A 25,673-nucleotide genomic window follows, 5' to 3' on the forward strand; every position below is an offset into this window, starting at 1 on the left:
TCGGGAAAGATTTAACACAGGGATACACAGAGCCTATTCCTCTTTCCTGATCTACCAAGAGCACTGCCTTTACCAACTTGTTCCTTGCACAGAGTTTGGGTAGGAGATGAGGGAAAAAGTGAGAAATAATGGAAAAGGGAGAGAATAACTAGAGGAACAGAATGAAATCAACATGGAGGATAAGAGTTTCTACAGTAAAAGAAGGACTGTTGGGGGCTAGGTCAGAGAAATATTTTGAAAATTTAGGAGGGGAACAAGGGAACTCAGAAAGTGACAGATACAGAGAAAGAGTAACAAGAATTGAACATTTTGCTGGACATTATAAATGGAATCATCTTTGGTGTCCTTTGAAAGATCTCAGTAAAGGTTCAAATTGTCTTTTGAATATCAAACCGATACATACGTATCAGAAAAGACTTTGAAAACATAATGTCAAGACTGAACCACAGGGCACATTAGCTTTACTGGCTTTATCTTCCATGACCTACTTGTGCCATTAGGTGCTTCTGTCCAAGCTTTTCTTCTTGCAACTCCTGGGCTTCAGTGGGGGACCCCCTGGTCCCAGCCTCCCTGATTTTTCTCTCTGGCTCTCCTGTGTTGACTCCTTTTCTTCGTTCTGCCCCGAAATTCAGGTGTGCCCCTGACCCTCTCTTGTATTTGATACAGTCCCCCTTATCCAATCCCGTGGCTATACACAAAATAATCCCCAAAGTCGTACCCTCCTCCCATACTTTTTGCCGAATTCCAAATCCAACTGCCACTGGACATCCCATAGACATCTCAAGTTCCATCTTTTCAAAATGAAGGGCCTTGGAATCCACTCGGTGACACAAGCACAAGACCATGGCCATTTCCACTGTTTTATCTCACAAACTCTAGACTTAACCACCTGCATTCCAGCTCCATGCTGTCCATCAGAAGAACATTCCCCAAATCAGAAGTCCAACAACATTGCTTAAAGCTTTGCTTAAATCTTTTTAGCATACCCTATACTCCTGCCACAAGATAGCTTGAAGTTCAGTGAATGCGCCATTTTGTCTCATACTGTCTATCTAGTAAAGTCCTTTGAATCCCTTCACGTCCAGTTCAAATTCTGTCCCCACAGAGGCATCTCCCTCCGTGAGTGGGCTTGACCATTTCCCTTCCTGACACCACAGTTCCTTGTAGCTACCTTTACTGTAACTCTGCCGATCACAGCTATATGTTTATTTCTTTCATACTTTACTGTAAGTGGTTTGGGACAGAAAAATATTTCACTGATATTTATTTGATCTCAATACCTCCTATCACACTTTTTCCCTAAGAGATGCTCAGTAAATATTTATTAAGTGTAAATAAATATTTACTGTTATGGGCCAGACTTTGTTTCTCCCCCCAAATTCATATGCTGAAGTCCTAACCCCCAGGACCTCAGAATGTGACCTTGTTTAGAAATGGGGTCACTCAAAATGCAGTAAAATCAGCCATGCCAGGGTAGGATGGGCCCCTAATCCAGTATGACTGGTGCCCCTATGAAAAGAAGAAATGTGGTCACAGACATACACACAGAACACCAGGTAAGATGAAGGCAGAGATCAGGGTGATGCTTCCCAAGCCAAGGAACATCAAGGACTGGCATCAACCCACCAGAAGTTGGGAGAGAGATCTGGGGCAGATTCTCCCTTGTTGCCCTCAGAACCAACCTCAGACTTGACCTCAGACTTCTGGCCTCCAGAGTGTGACACCATAAACTTCTCTTGTTTAAGCCCCTCGGTCTTAAGGCAGCCCTAGACACTTTTACTAAGGAATAAATGGGTAAGATGACTCAAAGCAGTGATTACCTGAATATCTGTAATGTGCCTTTAGTGTGCTTTGCGACGCAGCAAACACAATAGCAGTGTTAGACAGAATTCTGCCCACGAGCAAGGAGTTCTGTCAGCGTGTTCTTCCTCCTCTCTCTGTGAAGACTTTGAAAAGGAAAATGTTTTTTTTCCACATAGTTTTTCCACACTAGATTTTTGTTTCTGTTTGGAGAAAATTCGGCAGGGAGGAATAGTTATCAAAGACAAATGGTTACAGTAAGAGTTCAGAACAGCTCAGAGGCTCTGTGCATTCACCTGTGTCCTGCCCTTCCTTGGGTATTTCTGCCCCGTCCTGCCTCCCCGGGACTGCCTTCTCTCCTCAGGCCGCCTCTAGGCAACCACAGCGTCTTGGTGCATCTACAGAAACCATGTTCCCAGAGACACAAAAAGAAAACGCTAACATGCAAAAATCATCTCTAGTCAAATGCCAGTCACTCCCTCATGTCTTTCACTGCTTCTCCTTGAAAACCCAGCACGGATGCCATGAATCAATGGGAGAAGCCAGAAATGTGTGAGAGAAAGATTTCACGAGCCTAAAGCACCCATGTTCAAGTCGTACCGACTGAGTAACTACCATGCGTGTATCGGGGAGTGTGTCTAAGACTGTCACAGGGAATATTAACCAAGAAACAGATACTCAGGAAATTCCCCCTTTGACACCCAGATTTCTTGAGGGATTTGCTGCTTCCAGCTCACTAATATTCCTTCTGCTCCAAATCTGGCTGAAAGTACACAGCTTTCACTAAAGATAACTCTGGCAGGAAAACCAGATTTTAATGTGAAATGATTCACAGTAAAAATATGACACTTTTTTAAAGTTCATTAAAATTGTTAAACATTGGTGGGTTTGTTAGAGTGTCGTCCTGTTCCCCTTAACAACACCTCCTCATTTTTTCACTGGTATCTGGCTCCGAGTGCTGGTCATTACACAACAGGCGGGGACTACTTTCCTATAAAAAACCGAAACTGGAAATAAGCTCCAAGAGTTTTATTGAGAATATATATTCTATTTTAATAATAAAAAGAAACAAAATACATCAGTTGGAAAACAAGAACAAAAATTTAGACTAAAATAAGTGACTTACAGGCACCGTTTTCAAATCCTACTCATTTTCTTTTTAATCAGTATTTCCATTATCACAACTACATGTACTTCTCAATAGCACTGCAACTACATACAGACTAAAGAGGAAAACAGTAGGCCATCATCCTGACCATAAAACAACAAAGGAATAACACTAAGTTTAATCAAGGTCATCCAAAATCCCAAACACTTAGAGATAAAGAAAATTGACTAAGAGGTCAAAGGAGAAATTAAATGTGTAATAACAAATTACCTATAAAACAAAGCAAATGAGATCACCACATATTATTCCTTAGGAAGTGTTCAAAGTTGCTTCCAGAGGCAAATGCATAGCCTTAAGTAGTTTCATTATTAAAAAAAGAAAGAAAGAAAGAAAGATTTTAAGGAAACTAAGCTCTCAAAGAATTCAGAAAACAAATAAAAATTACAGAAAAGAACAGGGTTAACAAAACCAAAAGCAAGACTGAGTTAATTCAAACATTAAAACAAAATATGACTGTGCTACCTGGGTGGCTCAGTTGCTTAGGTGTATGCCTTTGGCTCAGATCATGATCCTGGAGCCCCAGGATCCAGCCCCACATCAGGGTCCCTGCCCAGCAGGCAATCTGCTTCTCCCTCTGCCCTACACCCCACTCATCTTCCCTCTCTTTCTCTCTCATTCTCAAAAAAATAAAATCTTTAAAAAATACAATACTAAGAAATATACATACACTCTCTCTTTAAAATGGACTAAGCCCTAGCATATCCAATAAACAGGGAAAGGTGAAAGAAAAAAATAAAATGAAAAATGAGAAGATAATCAAGATGTTAAGAGTTCTATGTTTGGAACCCAAGGGAACTGGTCAAATCTCAAGTCAGCCACTTGCTAGTTATAAGACTGAGAATATTTACCTTCTTAAGTCTCTATTTTCCCTATATATGAAAAACACAAAACTTGTAAAATGAGAGGATAATGCTAACCACCTCCTAAACTTTTTGTGAAAGTCGGGTAAGTACTTCACAGTTCCCAGGAACTAGTAAGCACTCAGGCAACACTCTAGATCATTCCTAAGACTTACGTGATGCTAGTCTGTTTGATTCACAAATCTCTACAATCCCATCTTAACCCTTCCCGGGATATAGTCACTTGATGTGGTCCCACAGGTCCACTGTGCAGGATGATATTTGTAATTTCATCTTCAAAATAATGCAAGTCATAGAAACTGGTGGAAATCCAAATTCCTCCAGATCTGAAGTGGAACTGCCACGGCTGTGCATGAGCCGGTGAGGGGGCAGCTGGTGTGCAGTGATCTGACAAGAGTCAAATGTGCTCCAAAACATATGTCCCTACAGCACAGTTATGTGCTATAAGAAGCCTCCCTACTAAAGTGTAGAGAACTGACCTGGATAGATTTGACTGCATAAAGGAGACACTGAAATGGCAAGAGTGAGACAATGTCTAGGAACATAATAATGAAGAGCAAAGAATAGAATTTAGAAAACATGAGTCAGGAGAGGGAAATGGGGGTGGAAAAGGATCAGCTGGATACACAGGAGAAACCCCACATTAACGTCCCCACAGTGGCTAACATGAACACCTCCTGCATGCCAGCAACTGTCCCAAGAGCTTTTCATGTGATTATTCACAAGTCCTCCCCACACATCGACAAGGTGGACACTAATTGTGGGGGGGTTTTGCTTGTTTGTTTGTTTTTGAGGAGAAACTTGCAGAGTGAAGTCATCAACCTGGGTCCTGGAGTGAGTTCATGGTCAAAGTCAGCATCTATGGCCAAGCTAAGGTACCCCAGGGCCCACAGTCCTGCACTTGCTGCTCACTCTCCATCTCAGTGTCACAGGGAAGTGTCTCAGGGACCAAAGAAGCCTAGAGAAGGAAGGGCCATCATCGGGTCAATCCGATAGAAGACATGGGACCAGGAGTGCTTAGACTTCCACAATGCACTTCAGTGGAATAACTGTGGCTAAAATTAGACAGCAGATGACAATCCTTCAGAAAGAAAGAGGAGGTGATGGCAGAGTGGGCTTAAACAAAACTGTCCATCCTAGGAACCAACAGCTAAAGAGATGAGGGTTCAAAATATGGACTGTAAGGTCCAAAACATGGGTGGGAAGGAAAGGAGCTGGTTGGTCCAGCCAGACAATAGGACAAGCAGGACCATGATAAATGATGGCTGATAGAACAGGAGGAGGAGAGCATGGCAGCAAAGAAATTAATGCTGGCAACATCTTTCCCAGAAGTAAAGTTTATGACTGGAAGAGAGTCTTATGTGTTAACGAGTAGGAGTTCATCAACAAAACCAGAAACTGATTTTAAAAAAAAAAGACAATAAGGAGTGCATGGGTGGCTCAGTCATTGGGCATCTGCCTTCAGCTCAGGTCATGATCCCAGAGTCCTGGGATTGAGCCCCACATTGAGCTACATTCAACAGGAAGCCGGCTTCTCCCTCTCCCATTCCCCCTGCTTGTGTTTGTTCTCTCTCTCTCTCTCTCTCTATCAAATAAATAAATAAAATCTTAAAAAGAAAAAAAAAAACAGGCAATGGACTTGAATAGGCATTCCCCCACAGAAGGTATTCAGATGGACAAGAGGCTCATGAAAAGATGTTCACCATCACTCACCATCAGGGAAATGCAAATCAAAACCATGATGAAATCCCACTTTATACCCACCAGGACAGCTATTATAAAAATAAATTGTAAAGAATTAACAAGTGTTGGCAAGCTTTTGGAGAAATTGGAGCCCACCCTTGTGGGATGCTGATAGGAATGTAAAAATGGTGTGGCACTCTAGCAAACAGTATGGCAATTCCTCTAAGAATGAAACACAGAATTGCTACATGATCCAGTAACTCCACTTCTGAGTATCTACCCAAAAGAAGAAAGCAGGAACTTAAAGAGATATTTGTACACTCATGTTCATAGTGACATCATTTGCAACAATCAGAAGGTGGAAGGAATCCAAGTGTCCATTAACAGATGTATGGATAATAGAATGTGGTCTACCCATACAGTGCAATGGCCTTCAGCCTTAAAAAGGAAGCACATTCAACACCTGCTACAACATGAATAAACCTTGAAGACATAATGCTAAATGCAATAAGCCAGTCATAAAAAGACAGATACTCTATGATTCCATTTATATGAGGTCCCAAGAGTAGTCAGATGCATAGAGTCAGACAGTAGAATGGTGGTTGCCAGGGGTAGGGGGACTGTGGGGAGAGGTGACTGATAAGGGGCACAAGGTTTCCTTCAGGCACAATAAAATAGTTCTGCAACTAGACAGTAGGGAATGTAGCACAATATCACGAACGTACTAAAACTAATGTAACCAACTTAATTTATATATCTCTTACCACAATAGCAAAAAAGGGGGGGTGTTGAATTAGAAGCTTTGTGCATAAAATTTATATTGATATTGCACTTTGGTAAAGCACAAAAAAGGAAAAAAAGAATCAAGAGGTGAAAGGAAGCCATGATCAGAGCTAGAGGGGATGTGAGACCTTTCTATCACTATAGGGCAAGTTTTCCCAAACCGTGCCCACCAGACACTGAGAGGACCTATGTGTGCCTGGGGCTAGGAGAGTGGTAGATTGCAAGTGGGAGAACCCGTGGATTAAACAAAATTAGACAGGCTTCTTCACTGCGGGACTTTTTGGAAACTTTACAAAGTTAACATTCAGAACAAATTTCAAAAAAAGAAGATTCATGGGCAGGGTTGCCCAAATTTCTTTGATCCTAGAACAGTTTGTGAGGAACACAGCCCACAGACTAATGAAGAAAGTAAACAGATAAAGAAAAGACTGACCAAGTGGGGTTATTGCTGGGTCAACAGCACAGGTGAGGTGTGGTTCAGCAGGTGAGAGCCACAGGCTCTACAAATCTGAGTAACTAGAAACCAACCACATTAAAAATGCCTTTCTGACCTCATAACTTGGTTTCTCTAATCATTTAAACCTCCCCCGTGGTGCTTGGCACTATCAATTTCCATTAGTCTGAAAAAGCTCCTCCATGTTTTACTTGATGGAATAACGTGTGCAAACCACCTTGCTTTGACATGCCACAGGGTCCTGCAGATGACCCAAGAAAGAGTGTCAATGAGAAAAGTGTTAATACTGTGTGTTAGAAGTCAGGAAGTCAGGGAAAAGTGCCCATCAGACAATATTGGACACAAGTGTTACAATGTAAGTAAAAATCTGGAGGCGATTACTTTTTTTGCATGTTGTTTAGTTATTTTTGGTATATATTATTTTTTCCCATGGGAGACTCAGCTGGTAACCTGACTCTTAGAGGTAAAGCCAAGTTTCACAAGAGAGTCAGGATGGGAAGAATAAACTACAGTCCTAGATAATAAATCTTATTTTCACATGTGGAGGGCGTCACCTGACTATTACTAAGTAGAAAAGAAGGAAGTTGAGCTTTATGTCCTTGAGAAAACCAAATGAGAGTATCAAAAACAAATTCAAATTCAGTTATTTATGGATGCTCCAGGAAACTCAGAGTGAGCTAAGTAGCTTTGGTAACAGGCTGTATCTATGATATGTTGACTACCATCCTTCCATCCACCAATCTACCATTTATTTGCCTCATTCAAATAGGTACCTGTTTCCCTCCAACGCTGTCAAACATCTGGGCATTGTGCCAGGCTTCACAGAAAAGTGGGGCATTGAACACCCACTCTGAACTTACGGCTCGTGGGATGAATAATATTATCAATTATTATTACTTAAATGTGTAATAGCATATTGAGACATTTGTTTCTCTACTTTGTCCACACTAACATAAAACAGTAAGTTCAAACTAGCCAAAAATAGACAGGCAACACTCAAACGAAAGACATAGCTCTTAGTATGGTCCTTAAACATGGTAGCCAGGGTAAAACACTGAAAATGCCAGAATTTTACATTAACCTTTAATTGGGGTGGTAAAATTAGGGGAAAGGTGAGGAACTAAAATTCATAAAAGTCTTATTTTTATTCATCTCCCTTCCCAAGCCAGAGAAAAATGAACAGAGTGGTAAGTAGGAAACCGAAGGGAAATGGGCCTCTAGAGTAAAATCAGGTCAAACTTCTACACTTGCCTTTACATTTTCCACAGAGTGAAAGAAGGCCTAACAGAAAGGAGAATTATTACCACCGCCAAAGCTAACTGCCTCCAACAGAACCAGGACCTAACAGAAAGTCAAAAGAGATGTAGCAGACAGGTTAAGAGTGTCAACTTAGTATTATAAGAGTTCCTGCAGAAAAGAATAAAAGGAACAACAAAGAAGAATTATGAAAGAAATGTCAGCTGAGAATCTTCCAGAATGGAAGATGGGAGTCCTCAAATGAAAACTGCAGCCTGAGTACCCATCATGATAAATATAGGTAAATCTACACCTCAAAACATTCTAGTGAAACTGTAGAACGTCAAGAGGGAGGAGAAAGTCTCAAAGCCTATCAGAGAAAGGCAAACTACCCACAAAATCCTGACAATTAGAGGCACAGAAATTTCCCATGACTGATGATGTAAGTCAGAAGGGAGGGGGGTAGGGGATGGGTGAACCTGGTGGTAGGTATTAAGGAGGGCACATATTGCATGGAGCATTGGTTTGGTACATAAACAATGAATCTTGGAACACAGAAAAAATAAAATTAAACTTTAAAAAAAAAGAAGATAATGCAGTGTTACCTTCAAAACACCAGAAGGAAATAACCGTCCATCTAGAATTTTATACCCTGTTAAAATAACACGCAAGAGTAAAGCCATGGTTAAAACATTTTCAGACACACAAATAGGAACTTTACCACCATGTAGCCTTACTGAAAGAATTATTAATGGATGCACTTAAGCAAGATATACAAACCCAGGCCTACATCAAGGAACATAAGACACAACAATAAGCATAGAAATTGACCAATTATGTGGTTAAATTTAATTTATGTCCATAAAAATAACTAATTTTTCACATTTAAAACACATTAAAACATTCACATTTAAAACCAAACACTAGGCAACAGTTATAAAATAAATGACAGAGGTCATTTGACAGTTAAACCGTGCTGAGATCCTTGTCATGATACAGAAATTGATAAAAATACTGAAAAACTTTATATATGGTTAAAGCACATCACTCAAAATTAAGGATAATCCTGAAAGAATGGAAATACAGTCTGCAACTTGAAAACAAAGGGAGAAATTGGGAACACAGCAAAGTTTACTCATTCAACAAGAAACAAATAATAAAGAGAACTAAAGAAAAAACTGGGTAAAGAGAAAACACAGGAGATAATAAAAATAAGTTCAAGTACTTCAGAAATCATAAATAGATTAAACTCACTTATTTAAAAACAGAATTTATCAGATTGGAAAAAAAATTCCTTCCATATGCAGGTTCAAATGACACACCAAAGTAAAGACACAAAGCCAGGTGGGAAAGACACCTTCAAGAACTTAGGTCAGGGAGATCCCTAGTGCAGCCCTAGTGCAGACAGAAGGGAATTCAGGCCAAAAGCATGAATACAACACAGCAGCTCACTATGTGATTTTGTGATATAAATCCTTGATAAACTTACAAACTTGTTGCAACATAGCTCAAAACATATCACAAAAACTGACAGTATTACAGGGATAAATTGTATTTTTACACATCTCAGAAAATAGCACAAGCAAACCAAAAACTAGTAGCAATAATGATCTGATGAAGAATACTAGTAAATTTTATTCAATAACTAGGGCAACAGAGGATAAATAAATCTAATAGATTCTTTTTAATGTTTAATGTAGATAACTTTAATATTTTGGTTATTCTTGGGAGGGCTTCACTTCCTAAACTTGGGAAGTTAGACACAGCCATGTGACTTTTTCTGGCCAGTGAAATGGGAGCCAAAGTGCTGAATGGCGAGAGACTTCATGGCAGATGCTTGATTTTCTAGCTCTCTGTTCTGCCTGATACAAATATGCCATAAGATCCAAATGGTGTTGAGTGTTGAGTGTTGATACAACAGTTGATACTGTTGATACAGTTGATACTGTTGATACATCAGTACATGAAGGAGAACTTCCCCCAAAAGTTGCTTGGATCAGCAGTAGACCTTGCTTCTGTGAAGATAGACTTAGAGCCTTAAGATCTGAGATGGGGGGGTTGTCTGTTACTGTGGCATAATCTAGACTATTTGATCTGATCCAATACTGTCTGCAAATAAGAATGACTTAGTTTCTTTTCTGCTCTTATCACACTGACTAGAACCTCAAGTACAGCATTTAGTAAAAGCAGTGATCATGAGATCCTTATCTAGCTCTTGACTTTAACAGGAATTCTTTTAAGTTTCACTATTAATATGATGTTTATGTTAGGTATTTGATAAATACCTTTGACAAATTAAGAAAGTTCCCTCTTTGTCATGAATTAGTGCTGAATTTCATTGATTCTTTTATTTTGGGTTGCATTGTTTGAGGTAATCTAGTGTTTTCTCCCTTCTTTAGTTTACTGATGTCATATATTAATAAAAACCTGATGCATTATTTAGGAACTTCCCATTCATATTTAGAAGAGATACCATTAATAATTTTCTTTTCTTTTACTGTCCTTATCTGAAGTTGGGAATTTTTCTGTTTTCTGTAATAGTTTGCACAACAGAAGGGTTGTTTTTGTTGTTGTTCCCTTAATATTTAATGAAGTTCACCTCTAAATTTTGGGGGGTTATTGTCTTTTAGGATGGAAACAGGTACAATTTTGATTACAAATTCTGTGTCTTTCATTGCTATTTTTTATTCAAGTTCTAGTTCTTCTTCAGTGAACTTTGTCACTTGTGATTTTTTACAAAATGATTTCATCTAAGTTCTGAAATGTAATGGCATAAAGTTGTTTTTAACATTCTATGATGATTTAAAACTGTTTCTCGGGGCGCCTGCTGACTCATCTGGTTGAGCATCCACTCCTGATTTAGGCTCAGATCATGATCTCAGGGGCCTGGGGTCAAACCCTAAGTCAGGGTCCACACTCAGCACGGCGTCTGCTGGAGATTTTCTCTACTTCTCCCTTCACCCCTCCCTCCCTCACTCAGGTGCACGTGCTCTCTCTCTTTAAAAAATTAAAAAATAAAAATAAATAAATAAAATTGTTGTTTTTCCATGGTTGTGGACCTTATTTATTTTTGATATGGTTTATTTATGCTCTTTTCTCTTTTTGGTTAAATCTTGCTGGGCTTTATGTCATTGGTTTTTCTAACAAAGAGTTTTTGAGTCCACAAACTGTTTTATTCTCTATTTCATTCATTGTAACTTGTATCTTCATTTTTCCTTTTTCTTGCCTTTTATTTATTTTTTTAAAGATTTTATTTATTTATTTGACAGATGGAGATCACAAATAGGCAGAGAGGCAGGCAGAGAGAGGGGGAAACAGGCTCCCCACTGAGCAGAGAGCCCAATGTGGGGCTCAATCCCAGGACCTTGGGATCATGACCTAAGCCGAAGGCAGAGGCTTAACCCACTGAGCCACACAGGCGCCCATTTTCTTGCCTTTTAAATGTTAACTTTGTCTTCTGTGTAGCTTCTAGAATTAAATGCTTAATATATTTTAAATCCTAACTCATCTGTATATTTGAAATACTTCATAATTTGAAAAAAAAATTAGTGATTCCAAGCTACATTATGAATTTGGAGGCAATCTGAAACCCAGTGTATGCTGAAAACTTTTTTTTAAGATTTTATTCATCTATTTGACAGACAGAGAGATCACAAGTAGGCAGAGAGGTAGGCAGAGAGAGAGAGACCGGGAAGCAGGCTCCCTGCTGAGCAAGACCCAGGAGCCCGGGATCATGACCCAAGCCGAAGGCAGAGGCCCAACCCACTGAGCCACCCAGGTGCCCCGAAAACAACTTTTTATACAATTACAGGATGCACAAAGACTAAACCCACCAATCATAATTAACCACAATTCCAAGTCCTTCTCCTCCTCCTTCATATCCTCAGACAATAGAAAAATAGATAAAACATAATATCCAGAACACAACATAAAGCTCCATGCAAGAAATAATAACAATAATAATTCTCACATAAGGAGAGAAGCAGCCAAGGACAATTCATTCAAATTACGTCTGAAGGTATAGCTGAATCTGCCCTTCTTAAATATACTTGACAGGGAGAAACAGCAAATGGGTGTAACAGCACAGAAAAGAAGGGACAGCAAAGGGAAGGAAATGTGTGAATGAAAAAGCCAGTCTGGAAGAAAACAGACTCCCAGCAGTGGGTTACAAGTTCTCACGTGGGTGCTGTGATCCTTAGGGAACACGAGGGAACTATATCCCTGGATGGGATGAAATTTCTCCATCCCTGTCTCCATCTCTAGATGAACACGTTTAGCCTTGAGGTTGATTTAGAGTATTTCATTAGCAACTTGAATGATTACTACAATAAACGGTGATTTTAAAAGCTGTTGGTGTAATATGGTGCACTTTAAGCTTTAGAAATGTTGACCACAGGGGACGCCTTCGGCTCAGGTCGTGATCCCAGGGTCCTGGGATCAAGTCCCGCATCGGGCTCCTTGCTCAGCGGGAAGCCTGCTTCTCCTCCCGCTCCCCCTGCTTATGTTCCCTCTCTTGCAGTCTCTTTCTCTGTCAAGTAAATAAATAAAATCTTTAAAAAATGAATAAAGAAAAATTTAAAAATGAAATGAAAGGTTTTACAATAAACGATCTCCTGCTATAAGACATGAAGAACATGAAATCAGTAAAACAAGAACAAAAGCATGAGATGACAACGTGAAAGAGAGAGATGAAAAGGGGAACCTGCAGAGCTCAGGCAACATGTGTAGAGCCAAAGCAAACAAGTCAAACCAATGAGAGACAAAGAAGCAGAAACAGAGAACACAGCTGTAAGCCCAAACAGGATGCTCAGGAATGGCTTCAGATAACTAGAGAAGGCCAGAGGTTCAATAAAAGAGTCGGAGACCAAAATTTAGACAAAAATTAAATACCGTGCCCCTGACATTGTTCATTTTATTCCAGCAAAATGCTGTTGCACATAACAGTATGGGCACATTTTTCTGGCAATGACCTTTAAAAGCGAGGTTCGTGTGTTTTTTTAATTCAATAATAGAAAACTAATTTTGTTGCATTATGTTCATGCCTTATTCTTGACCCAAGACAGTCTTATTCAACATGGTAAAATGTTTGGCACAAAATGAGCCAATAATAATAAGAAGAAGAATATAATGGCTACTTGTGTGGCTCTTATTTACACAGTAACACTGTTCTAAAACTTTATTTACAGAGATCTATCTAATCCTCCTATCCCTTCCCAGTATGAAATAAGCACTATTGTCTTGGATGTCAACAGGGGAAACTGAGGCACAGAGAAGTTAAGGAACATGCTCAAGGTCACGCAAGCATCTGGCAGAGCTGGGACTGTGAACCCAGGCGTCAGGGTCCAGAGCCCAAGCCCCTCATCTCCACAGGACTATATACTGAATGAGGAAATGGATAAGCAGCTACTTTACACACTCAACTTGGTCTCAAACAACTTCTGGTAAAAATTCTGGTTGATCTGTTTTCAAATGAATCTCATTACCTAACACCCAAATCTCCTAATTCTGGGTTTCATCTGCAGACCACATTGTTGGATAAGATCTCTCTAAGTCATCTTGGCCACCCATTCACCTGTCCTCTTCAGACACAGGCTCAGACACCTCTCACTGCCTTGTAGGCAAAGAAAAGTCATCAAAACCCACAGGAGACGAACCACAAAGCTTGAAGGAACCCCATCCTCAGGTCAGGGGCAAAGAAAAAGAGCCTGGAATTAGGAGGGCTGGGAGGAGCCCTCACCCATTCAAGGGGCTTCCCTGGGGACAGAGAGAGGAAGCAGAAGCATTCCACTGGTCAGGAGAAAACTACAGGATGTCTCAAGCCTGGGGTCTACCAAGGGCACCAATGGTGGAAACAAGCAGAAACAAGGTTTCTGGGATCTCCTGACTATAGACAGTTATGTTCAGGTGGATAGGGATGTGGTAATTCAAGGTCTGCCAGGTTCATCTGAGTCAGCATCCCGGTCATCTGGGGAGAGAGGATGACAAGGCCCAAGCAGCATTTCACCGCCACTGGAACCAGGATTCAGGATGAGGATCTAGTCCTGGCAGAACACCAGGTAGAAATTTGATCCAATACCGTTCAAATGAACAAGCATCCTGATGAAGCAAAGGGAACCCCTGGGACACCAGATCCTGACTCAGAGTCAAGGCCAGTTCCGTGCTCAGGAAGGCAGTGTCAGAGCCCCTGAAACCCCTTCAGGATCAGTGGGAACTGGCCCAAGTCTGCAGCCACTACTGCCAGTCTGGCGTGGCTGAGGAAGGAGGACTGCCCACTGATATCCTCTGACAAAACGATGAAGACCAGCACCTGTTCAAGGAAGCTTGGTCAGGTACATAGACTCTCATAAAATCAGACATCAACCATGGTTCTTGTCTCTTAAAGCACCCACTTAGAAATCCTACAAGAGAAATGGTGCCCATGTTCTGGAACAACCTTTGTGGAGACAACACTGTCTTTGCCACTGTTTGGAGATGACAACTCAGTGAAATGTCTTTATGCTCTGAAGCACATGTGCAGGAACTTAATGCCAATGGACCACAAAAATTTACTTATTTTTTAATTTACCTAACAAAAGAACTATAAAATATGAATTGACTTGAAAAGGGAAACATGAAAGACAGAAAACAGGTCTTAATACACATGCAGCCATTCCTTACAAGAAGAGATAGGTACTGTACATTACTGTACATTAATGCTGCACATTACATGCCCAAGACTTATGTATCTTATAACCAGAATTTGTACCGTTTGATGCCCTGTACCCATTTTCCCCACCCGCCTTCACCCTGCCTCCGGCAACCATTGATACATTCTTTCCCTCTATGAATTCAGTTTGGGTTGGTTTTTTTTTTTTTTTTAGATTCCACATGTAAGTGAGAACATGTGTATTCCTCTGTCTGATGTATTCCACTAAAAGGAAGATATTAAATGCTCTCTTTGAAACAATTTGCATATTACATGCACCTGTTAAAGAAGAAACACCATAAAAGATGTGCACATACAAGACTACGTAACTTAACGGAAGTATTTTATTACATGTGAGGATGGGCAGAATCAGAACGCATTTACCCACAAATGTGACTCTAGGAATTTCCATCGATAAAATACTCTACAGCCATCCCCAGCCCCAGCACTCCCGGGAAAATGACACCTCCCCCGATGCCTGTCTTCATTAAATCTGCCTCCTCCATCTCATGAAGTAAGGGCAGAAACAGCAAATGAGGGAGATGCCAGTGCAGGGGGGGGAGTTGATGTTAATATTTATAACAGGCAAATACCTAACAGGGACTTCTGTAAGTTTGTCATGCTAACATAAAGGAAGGGTGAAAAATAACTTCACAACATCCAATTACTGCAGACTCAGAAAGGGGTTTCTATTGGAAGCTGTATTAGTTCCCAAGTCAAACACCTAAACAGGAAAAAAAAAAAAAAAGTGAATCAAATAGGATCGAATAAAGTCAGGTATAATATTTACCACACATATTTACCCTGCATGAGACACACATGGGTGTACACGCATGCACATGACTGACACATATATGATGACAAACACTGATTATAAAATCTTCGGGCATCTCACTTTACTTAGGAATGACCTAAAGAGACATCCTTTTAGTCCTCTCCTCAAAGCCGAAACCACTACTGTGGCTCCTTCATGAGAAGACACCCTTGGCACCCTCCCCCGCCTCCCCCCAGCCCCCTCCATAACCCCCCACTGCAGAAAGCCATCCACGCAGACTGCTAGGGGTCGAGGTATTTTTCTCAGATGGGCTTATTCATTTTAACTCTAAGGTGCTTCTACCCCAAGCTAATTCTGCGATCGCACATTTGCACCGTGCCCACCGCGGAAACACCACCTCCTCAAGTGTGTGGTGTGAATACAGATGATACTTTGTAAATGAATATGCTGTTATCAATAGCAAAGATAAAAATAATGATTCCGTTAAAAACAGGGCAAAGGACCAGAATAGACATTTTTCCAAAAACATCCACATGGCCAACAGGTACCTGAAAAGATGCTCAACATCACTGATCATCAGGGAAATGCAAGTCAAAACCACGATAACCTCACGCCTGTTCGGATGCCTATCATCAAAAAGACAAGACATGACAAGTGCTGCTGGGAGGCAGGGAGGAGGAAAGCCGGGGGCACCATCAGTGGGAACACACACGGCACAGCGACAGGGAAAGCCGTAGAGGGAAAGTAAGGCTAGAACATATGACCCAACAATCTCACTTCTTAGTACATAGCCCAAAGGAAACAAAAACACGATCTCAGAGACATCTGTACTCCTGTGTTCACCGCAGCCATATTCACAATATTCAAGACAGAGAAACAACCAAGTATCTGTGGACAGATAAACCCACTAAAAACAAACAAACAAACAAAAAAACAGATAAACCCGGAAAATAACTAAACAACTGAATGGTATTCAATCTTAAGAAGTAAGGAAATCCGGCCGATTGCAACAACGTCAATCATCTTGGAGGGCATTGTGCTAAGTGCGAGGAAAAGGAAAACAGGCAAAGACAACACTGCACGATATCACTTACACGCAAAATTTAAAAAAAAAAAAAAAAGTGGAACTCAACATAGAATGGTCAAGCGGTTGCCAGGGGCTAGGGGGTGCAGGAAACGGAGAGGTCCTGAGGATGTATGTGTGACGCCTAAGTAAAATAGATAGTTCTGTGTTATGTAGTTTAAAAGTGCTGAGAGTCGAACTTAAATGTTCACACACACACACACAAAAGGTAAATTTAAAAAAAAATAAATAAAGGCACTTTTAGACCAAGTTTCATGAGATCTGGTCTGTAACCATCTTTTTTTCCTTAATTTAAAAAAGAAAAAAGAAACAGGACAAGCCAGCAGTCCCCGCGCTCCTCCTAAACGCAGGGCAGTCCAAAGAGCCCCCGCGCCTCCACCAACCCCAGCCCCCGCTGCCCCGCAGGGTCCGCGCCCCGGGAGTCTCCTTAGTCCGCTTCTCCCTCAACCCCCGGGGCCCTCACCTGGACCACCACGTCCCCCGCGCCTGGGCCTCCCTGACCCCTGCGTGCCCCCGTGCCCGCACCTCTCTCGGACCCCCGCGTTTCCCCACAACCTCCGCTCCCCACCTCCCGGACCCCCGCGTCCCAAGCGCCCGCACCTCCTGAACCCCCTCTCCGCATCTGCCGCGCCCCCAGCACCCCGCTCCTCCCGCACCCCCGCACTTCTCGTGGCCCCTGCGCCCGCACCCCCGCGCCCTCCTCGCTCTCGGCGCCCGCACCTCCCGGCCTCACCGTGCGCCCCGCACTCCCCCGCGGCCCGGTCGGGCTGCAGCCACCGCACGCTCAGAGCCGCAACGCGGCGGACAGAGCCACGGGCGCGCGGCCGGTCGTCGCAGACGCTGGGTCCAGGCCGAGGGCGGCTGTCCCCTCCGCACGGCATTCAGGAGGTGGGAGGAGCTGCGCGGCGATGCGCACGGGAAATCTGATAGGTGAGGCGGCGGGCGGGCGGGGACGCTGGGCGCTGCGGCGGGGGTGGAGCTGGGATGGGGGTCGCCCCGGATCCCCCCTCCCCCAGCAGCCCGGCGCGGGTCTCGGGGAGTGGCAGGACCACCCGGGAGAGCGCCAGGAGTGGCGACAGGAGCTGTCCACAGCGTTCCGCCTCCGTAGCCCCGAGGGGAAGAGCATCCTTCAAGGAGCACCAGACATTCCCCGCGGGTGACATCTGCTCATACATGCTTAGGCCCCTTCTTTGAGTTTCCCCTCCTCCCGGCCTCCCAGGGGACGGTCCCAAAGTTAACTTCGAGAACACTTTGTATGGGGAAGGCAATGCGGCCCTGCGCTCCTCAAACCCCACATGCCTTCGGAAAGAATACCTCCCCCCTTTCAGAAGAGAGAGGCTAGTTGTGTCGCCAGTGGTTTGATTAGCAGCAATGGAGTCAAGGTCAGCTAAAGGTATGGGGAGTTGGGGAGGGGGGCTGTTTAATCCTCTGGACCATCAATTGACGTAGGTTCTAGTCCCATTCCCATTTCATGGATGAGGCTGCTGAGGGCCCAGAGAAGGGAAAGACTGGAGAAGGGTGAGCAGATGAGTAGAGACATCAATGTGGTGGTGCCATCGGGAGCCCCGCTTTCCCTGGCAGGCAACATATGCATGCATTTATGTACATGTATTTTTTTAAGAGTTGGAGACAGAGCATTGATCATCTAATTCAGCAGTTGTCAGCCCCGGCTGCACAGTGACATTCCCAGGGCCCCAGGCTCTGCCCAGACGAAAGTAATCCGATTTCTTTTCCTTAAACTCCTATCTGCCATAGTTTCAGCACAATGCCAGGCGCAGTCACCACCACTCCCCTGCACCCTGTTAGCCTGATCTTTCTTGCACACACAAAGGTGAAGTAAGCTGACGTTGGGGAGAAGGGTAAAGGAGACTCCAAAATATTGCGTGAGATGGAGTGCCAAAACCTAAAAGGTGCAGCATCCTTCCAGAGTTTCTGAGAGAAGTGGAGTCCCCCCACCCCCCAGGAAGGAGCTTGGAGCCTGCGGAGCTGTGGGTTGGAGGGAGGGCCCCCTGTGAAGAGGCTGATGAGTAAGAACATAGTAGCAGTGTAGAACAATCACCAGCAGGCCTGATTAAACTCCCCCGCGCTTCTGCTAGGCTCCCGGCTGTTATACAGCAGTTTCCTGGGGTAACGAGATGGGCCTGGTGCATTCACAGCCCAGCGCTCTTAGCCAGCCCAGCCTGACAGGATGCCGCCTAGAGAGCCATCAGGGGCAGCAGGCGGTGCCCGGAAGGTGAATAAGGTAAACTCACACACACCCCTGCCTTTTCCCTAAGGCCTCTCCCCACCTCTCCCACCTGCCCCACCGCCTCCAATGTGGCAGCTGTCGGTAAGAGCCACACCTCTGCGAGCTACTGACAACCTGAGCTCAGCAGACTCATCACACTGGCTTCCGGCACCCTGAGGGATGTGACACCGGGCAGGTGTTTTTCAGCCAAGATGAAGGGAGCAAGGAAGAAGCAGGATCCAGAACAAGGGGTCAGGGGAGGATGGGGACACCATTCCAGCTAAGACCAGACAGATGAAAGAGCACACCGCCTTCCAGGCCCAGGGAGGGCTCTGAGACAGGAATTCACCTGCCTGTGGCTCAGTATTACCGTGTGGAAATGGGCTAATAGAACAGGGCAGACCAGGTAGGTCAGTGCACACAAATCTCATAGCCTTGGACACACCTGTTCAGAAAATAAAGCACCGTCTCACGGGCCAGAGCTCATAGTTAAGGCTCTGACACTGGCCTTTGCTAAACGTCAAGACCTTAGCAAAGACCTTGCTCTGTCCCTTTCACCATGAGGTGGCCCTCACCTGTGAGCCATGCAGAGGTCCACTGGGGGAAAGATTTTGCTGTTTCTCACCCCTACCCCATACCTTTTCCAGAGCAGAACACCTGTGACGGCCAGTCCAACGTTGGGACTCCAGGTTGCTGTGACCCCAAACAGAGATTCACACCTCGGCATAGACATTAGGGGTCAGCCAATTCTTTGTTGTAGGGACGGTTCTGTGTGTTGCAGGATACAGAACAGGTTCCCTGGCCTCTACCCCCAGACGCTAGGAGCACACACATGCACACACAAGGAGTTGTCTTCAGCTGTCCTGAACGGAGCAAAATTCATATGAGAAGGGCTGCTCTCACAGGAAGGAATGGAAGCCAGTGCTCCACAAATAGCTCCAGAGCACGTATTTCTTAGGGATGCCCCATTCAAAAGGGCCAGTTGGCAGACTGGAACAGTATGCTTCATAATGGTGCCCTTGCCAAAGTCCACTTCCTCCCGTCACTCCAGCCTTCCTGGGCTCCTTGAACAGGCTGAGCTCCTCCCCAGGGCGGGATCTGTAGGCCACCTCTTCCCTCCATCTGAATGCTCCTCCCCAGATATTCACGGGATTCTCCTTGGCTTCCTTCTCTCTGCTCTGATGCGGGTCCCAGGCAGGCCCTCCCTCAGGGCACACACCCTCCTGCCCTCGTCACTCCACATCCCGTTACCCCACCTGGTCCTGCTTCGCTGCCTGACACTGCAGTCTGCCTCCCCTCCCAGAGAGGGACTTCAAAGCAGACCAGGGCCTCCCAGCAGAGGGCCCAGCACAGACAGGGTGCTTGAACAGTACTTGTTGGATAAATAAGGCCAGGGCCTGGAGGGGGGGGGACGGCGGGGGGGGTTGTAAATGAGCAGAAACGCTTGCAGTAGCTGGAGAGAATAGGAAGGGCAGAGAGATCTTATGTCCTTGGGTTGGGTCTCGGGGGTTGGGAGAGGCGGAGAATGAGAAGGATCCTTCCACAAATCATTAGGCCAGTGATGACGGGGCCGGGGCGGGGGGGGGGGGGTGTTGGAGAATGCCCACTTCTCACCCATCTCAGAGAGGTTAGAGCCTCTGTCAGTGGGAAATCCTGCATTTCTGACCTGGGAGGAACCAACATCTCAGCTGAGACAGTCCCAAGGGCTCTAACCAAATTAACAGACCCATCGGAGGTTCATTGAGGCCTGGCAAATGGTATTCCCAGGGAAGCCACTGTACTAATTAGAATTACATTTTTCAGGTCCAAAGCAGCTTAATGAACTGTTAAACAAAGCTCTCACAGAGCAAGGGGAAAGGCTGTCGGAACTGAGATCCAGGGCCCGGGAAGAAGTGGCTGCTGCTTGGGGTCTGGGGTCCTTGCTGGCTGTGTGACTGCCCATCAGGGGACACCCTACCTGCATAGCCCACAAAAGTCGGCCCCACCTGGGCTGGTGGCGCCCACCACCTGGAAGGGGGACTACAGAGTGTCATTGTGATCCCCTCCCCTTGAAGGGGCCCTCCGGATACTGGCCAGAGCCAGGCTGGCCCACAGGGTCACAACGTGATAAGCCTGCACCAGCCACAACTCCAGGTCAGGGTGCATGGGGCCCCACATTCACACCTTCCCAGTCACTGAAGGGATCCACATCCAGAATGGGGCTAGAAAGGGCAGTCTGCGCTGGTTTAAAAAGAAAAAAAAAAAGGATCAGATTAGGGAGGAAGGCTGAGTTCTGATGACCCTGGCCACATCTGAAGAAATAGAGCCCTCTATCCATCAGGTGAGGGCCAGAATTTAATGAACAGTACACAAACTTTCTACAGGAAGCTTTGTGTTTCTTATTTTGTTTTAGATATTTTATCTTATTTTGGGATTATTACAGAATAATGCAATTTTTGGCACATGAAAAAACAAAGGATTTTTAGAGAATAACCACTGATTTTCAGCTGTCGGTGGGCTATTGATACTCAATTCTTAGCACCGTGCACCATTATCCGCTCGGGTCTGTGTTCCCCCTGATGTCTCCAAGAGTTAGGGAGCATGTACACAGAACCAGTTCCTGGAGTCTAACAACAGATGTTCACCTTGAATCTTAAGGACCCAAGTTCCACAACAGGGAGGTGATGGAGACGTAGGAACATAAAGACGCTAGTCACCTAGTTGTGCCAACCTCGTTTCAGTAAGTTGGCGCCACCATTGATGGCTGTGATGACAGTTGTTGTAAGGGTTACATAAGGGTGCTGTCAAGGCTGGGCACGCCCCTGTGGCACCCCATGCTCCTGTTTTTTAGAATACTTAATTCTGAGGTATTTTTTGTTTGTTCATTTTTTTGTTTTAATTCCACATTTTGTCACTGGAGCGCAAAGCCACACCCTTACCTCAGCCTTGCCCTCAGAGCACCTGCCAGCTTCTCAGGAAGCCCAGGTTTCAGAGCTACACATCACCGTTGGCAGAGAAGTTGTGTGTGTGGTGCTAAATGATTTTTTAACAGACTGAAAATCAACTTCACACTCCAAGTTTTTTCTACAATTGAGGAGATTTTCATGAACCCTTAGCTCACGCAGCAAACAGCTCCTGGAGAAAGCCCTTCAAAGAGAGAGTTGAGTGCTAGGGACCATTTTTGCGCAACAGGACATTCATTTCAAATGTATACATTCTGGAGCACTGGCTTAAGACACTGATCATCTCTTGAGGAGGACACACACACACACACACACACACACACACACACACACACACAGAGTTATTCTCTTTCTCCTTCAGAGACAGCCAGTGTCAGAAGAAGACCAACTTTTTAATAAGTGATCGTGTTAGGAGTTGGATCTGGACAGGAACGTTAATGTTGGGTCCCCCAAAAAACGGGTACCCCAATAATGGGTCCGTGATTAAAGGAGTGAGACTGATACGAAGCAAAAGTCAAGCAAAGCTTTATTTCCTACCAAGCATCAAGAATCAAACCGGCCATCAAACAGAGCAGTTGGGGCCGCCCCTTACAGAGAGGACGACCCCTCCCTGCGTTCCTAACTTTTACAGAGCAAAGGCCATGTGGTTGGGCCTGGCCACACACAGGTGGCCAATGAAATTGTAACACACAGAGAAAGCTGCACAGTCATGCCAGGTGACCAATTGAATTACAATTTACCCTAGTAGACATTTGAACCAGCCTATCACCTGTTCAGAATTGGCGCCCAAAAGGTGCCCAAAGGGCAGGGCCCATACTCCTTGGTAGCTAGGAGACAGTATGCACCCCCACTGATTGGATATCTCCACCTGGCCTAACCCACCCTTGTATTTGGACTTTGTTACCTGGGACTGGTTTCCGGGACTTGTTCTTAAGTAAATCCCCTGGGGGAAGGGGAGCAGGGTCAATTTAAGTTTTACAACGAAATGGCAGGTCAACCATGGTGGGGCTGCTCTGGCTGAATACGCCCTTACAGTTAACAGACGTTTAACGAAATGTGGTGGGAGTACACAGAGCCAGTTGATTCTAACCAGTCATTGGACTTGATCCATTGTGTTCTATCTTTTTTTAGCATTGGAAGCTCCTTTTTCAAATGCTCTGTGTGTGGGCCTCCAACGTCCAGAAGTGAGGTAGGTTAAAACCATTCTATTGGGGGGTGGAGGCAGTCACCAGACCCCGCAACGCTTCCCCTTCCTTCCATTGCCTCCGGGATATCATGCTATGCCCAGGACTCTGCCCCACGATCCTTCCACATGTCTACGTGGGAGGATGGGGGATTCCTTCCGGTTTTCAGCACTATGGTTAATGGGACCGCAGTAGCAAGCAGAGGAAGCCAAGGGAAGCCAAGTACTGGCAGGTTCTGATGATTTACTCTGGGGTCCTTCTGCTGCTTCTTAGGCTCCTACCTTCTAGGTAACTCCTTCCTTCGCCCACCTGTGGCCATGCCAGGGTGGGACAAGGAAACAGAACATTCATCTCTGTGTTTCTTGTTGGCCTTCTTCCATAGGGTAGAATCACACTAGAACCAAAACTGACTTTCCCTAGACACTCCAGCTTCCAAAGCACTTTTTATTCAAGCAGTCTCATTCAAGCTTCTAATAACGCCACTCGGCAAGCCAAACGGGGGCTGCAGCACGGGCTTCCAAGCCCCTTACCAGCCCTGTCCCCTCTGCCCCGCATCCACAATGAAGATATCAGGAAGGAGCTTGGAACTGTGTCTGGCATGCGTGGAGCCCTCCAAACATGCCAGCTTTGAGGGTTGGCTAAGTGACCCAGGAGCACATCCCCAAGAATTGGGGGTGGGGGGCAGAGGTCCAGGACCCAGGCCTCGGACTCCCCCCTTGGACTTCCTCCCCAGCCGTGCTATTCCAGGGTCCTTTCTGTTGTTGTTCCCACACAACCCACAGAACATGCCCATAGAAGCACATTTGAGCTCCAAAATAACATAAGAAGTGCTAGCCATGCTTGGTGAAAGAAAAAATAATGCTGTTGTGTGAAGACTCTATTTTCCAGCATTTCTCATTATTGGTTTTACTGCGTGTAGCCTGGGAGAGAGCATTGATCATAGCCCACACAGGGAAGCTCACTTAGCCATCTTTTGTCGAAAGAGAATTACTATTAGTTATTATTAGAGCTCTATGCCAGTCAGTAGTCTAAATGTTTTACATGCGTTAACTCACTTATTTCTCATTGCAGCTGTGTGAGGCAGAGGCTAATAGATCCCCACTTTACAGATGAGAATACTGAACCACACAGAGGGCAAAGAATTGGCGCACAAAACACAATCTCTTAACGGCCAGAAATAACCTAAAAAGTTATAATGTATGCCCATTAGTTCATTAGCCCATCCAACTCCTCCCCCTACTTTTTCTCACACATGTTACGGATTTAAGGTTGAGGGGAAGACTTAAGGAGGCAGTGCCTCTCACTCTAGTCTGAATGAATGGGGAGCTGGCAGAGGTTAGCTCAGATTTGTTTCAAAGGAGGAAACCCGTTAATCCACCATTAGCCCCTAGGCAGGAAGTTAGTTGAGATACCTTTTAAAAAGATATAAGGAACCAATTACCCTATTTATGCCTGAGGCAAAACATCCAGAAATAGGGTAGAAAGCAATTAAAAAAAAATAAGAAGTGGACACAATGTAATAAAGGAAAAGAGTACTCAATACCAAAGACAGTAGGATCCTCTCTCAAGGCCCCAGACCAGCCATGTCGCCCATTGTCCATGGTACTTGGCCCTTGCTTTCATCTGGACTCAGAAACATGGGGGGTTTTTTTTGTTTTTTTTTTTTTTTAAGATTTTATTTATTTATTTGTCAGAAAGAGAGAGAGAGAATGCACACAAGCAGGCAGAGGCAGAGAGAGAGGCAGGCTCCCTGCTGAGCAAGGAGCCCCATGTGGGACTTGATCCCAGGACCCTGGGATCATGACCTGAGCCGAAGGCAGTGGCTTAACCCACTGAGCCACCCAGACGTCCCAGGAACATGGTTTTTAAGGTTCTTAAGGTTTATGCCAGGGAAACCTTTACAAAAGTCTATCCCTGACCATTAAAAATGTATTTAAAAAACAAAATATAGGGTCCAGTGTCTCAGGTACTTACAACTAACTTTGGGAGACCCTGTCTACACAGTTCTCCCCCGTTTAACTGAGATGTAGCCGGCACGCAACACTGAATAGGTGTAAGGTGTACAACATAATGATCTGATACACCTACATATTATGAAATGCTTACCACAATACATTTAGTTGACATTCATCACCTCACATAATTATAGTTTTATTTGCTTGTGATGAGAACTTTTAAGATTTACTCTTTTAGCGACTTTCAATATACAAAACGCTGAAAACACTGTTGGTAATAATGTCACTGTTGGGTCCCCCAAAAATTGGGTACCCCAATAATGGGTCCGTGATTGAAGGAGCAAGACTGATACAAAGCGAAAGTCAAGCAAAGCTTTATTTCACGCCAAGCATCAGGAATCAAACCGACCATCAAACAGACCGCTCGGGGCCAGGGATGACTCCTCCCTGCTTTCCAGACTAACTTTTATAGAGCAAAGGCCAAGTGGTTGGGCCTGGCCACACATAGGTGGCCAGTGAAATTGTAACACACAGAGAAAGCTGCACAGTCATGCTAGGTGACCAATTGAATTACAATTTACCCTAGTAGATGACTCCTTGGTAGCTAGGAGACAGTATGCACCCTGTTAAATACCTCCGATTAAATACCTCCACCTGGCCTGACCCACCCTTGTACTTGGACTTTGTTACCTGGGACTGGTTTCTAGGACTTGTTTTGAAGTAAGTTCCCCTGGGGGGGGAGGGGCAAAGTCAATTTAAGTTTTACAACAAAATGGCAGTTCAACCGGGGTGGGGCCACTCTGGCTGAATAGGCCCTTACATCACCATGTGCTTGTT

General features: G+C 44.5%; 1 protein-coding gene across 1 annotated transcript in view; it reads right to left on the reverse strand.

The window, feature by feature from the left end:
• Window positions 1–17,357, reverse strand: part of B3GALT5 (beta-1,3-galactosyltransferase 5) — a 36,603-nt gene extending 19,246 nt beyond the window's left edge. Inside the window, exon 1 of the mRNA XM_047719817.1 lies at window positions 17,262–17,357. The gene's annotated coding sequence lies outside the window, so the exon portion shown is untranslated. The remainder of the gene's footprint in view (window positions 1–17,261) is intronic.
• Window positions 17,358–25,673: the final 8,316 nt, after the last annotated feature.

This window comes from Lutra lutra, chromosome 1 (assembly GCF_902655055.1).
Source record: "Lutra lutra chromosome 1, mLutLut1.2, whole genome shotgun sequence".
Taxonomy (NCBI): domain Eukaryota; kingdom Metazoa; phylum Chordata; class Mammalia; order Carnivora; family Mustelidae; genus Lutra; species Lutra lutra.